The following is a 1,355-nucleotide window of genomic DNA, read 5'->3' as shown; positions in this document are numbered from 1 at the left end:
GAGAACCTCATGAACACTATAAAAAGCATCCTGTACATACACTGAATTCAATTATCCTGAGAAGCAACTGCCATGATAAGATTGAAGGTGAGATGGGCCCCACTGAACTCTGGTGACACTGTAGATATTTCTAGACTTTTCAAAGTGCCTGTAGCAGGGTTAAAATGTCACTATTTTGAACTACATTTTAGAATAGTCTTCTGGAATTAAGTATTACATATTTCCCCATGAGAGTCAGAAAAAACCATGTTCCCTTTAGGATCCTACCTCAGCTAGAAAGATCAAGCTTAATCACTCAAAAAGGAATGAATCTAAAATATTGCTTCCTTCATTTTTACTGACTAGAATATAATCTCTATGAGGTTAACTTGGGAAGCTTGCTCTACCACATTGAAGATGACACAAGCTTAACTATACATTCTTAATAGCAGTTCACTGGTCATATGTGTACTGTAATGGAGAAATTATTTGCATACTGGAAAAAGATTTTTATAAATCTTTCTAAAATATAATCATTAATTACTCCACTTACTTTCCATAGAGGAAAAAGGCTTTATACTCAAAATACCAAGTTTAGACAAGAAACAAAGGCATACCTAACTTCTCATATATCAGATGTTGAAGCTATTTCCCCATCCCTAGATATGAGTAATCTGATTTAAAAGCACAACTGTTTTTAGCCACTTATATATTAACTTTTGGTGGGTCAACAAGTTCCCTCATGGGTAGCTAGCCCCACTTCCCCATTCCAATTTGTCGTAACCTGTGCACGCACATGCACGCACACACACACACCCTTCAAAAAATTACGAGGATAACAACTGCTTCTGAGAAGGTGGAAATGAAGGTCCCCAATGATTAATTTCTGCTAGCTAGAAGTCGAACATGCATGAAAACTCCTGTTTAGGGTCCAGCCTTTGATAGGACCATGAACAAAGAAAACCTGGACGCCACCATTATAAACTGTCCTGACGCAGTACATGCAGAGCCTTGGACTCACTGAGTACTCAGTAAGTGTTAGCTATCATCATTACTGGTACTCTGACAAGTAGTATAACCCTGAAAAAGCCTAAATATTATAATACATAAACAGGAGAATTTTCTAACCAATAATGGAAAAAAACTATGGAAAGTACTTTGTCTTTTATAAATAGACTTTATTATTACATATATCTATTTGTACAAATTAGATTTTTTTTTGATATGGGTTAATTTTTACTCCTACCCTAAGGTCTATATAACAGCAGAAGAGGAGAATGAGCCCAGTCCACAGAACGTGGAAGTGACCCTGCAGAATTAACAGGAATCAATGGACTACACTGTGTAATTAAGTAGTGTTGAAATGGAAAAGAGAG

At 36.2% G+C, this 1,355-nt stretch overlaps 1 protein-coding gene across 2 annotated transcripts in view; it reads right to left on the bottom strand.

The window, feature by feature from the left end:
- The window catches only part of LAMP2 (lysosomal-associated membrane protein 2), a 17,490-nt gene that overhangs the window by 12,956 nt on the left and 3,179 nt on the right, over nucleotides 1-1,355 (bottom strand). The gene's annotated exons all lie outside the window — the stretch shown is intronic.

The sequence above is a fragment of the Bison bison genome, unplaced genomic scaffold (genome assembly GCF_000754665.1).
Source record: "Bison bison bison isolate TAMUID 2011002044 unplaced genomic scaffold, Bison_UMD1.0 scf7180017860533, whole genome shotgun sequence".
NCBI lineage: Eukaryota > Metazoa > Chordata > Mammalia > Artiodactyla > Bovidae > Bison > Bison bison.
This window is presented reverse-complemented; position numbering and strand designations above follow the sequence as displayed.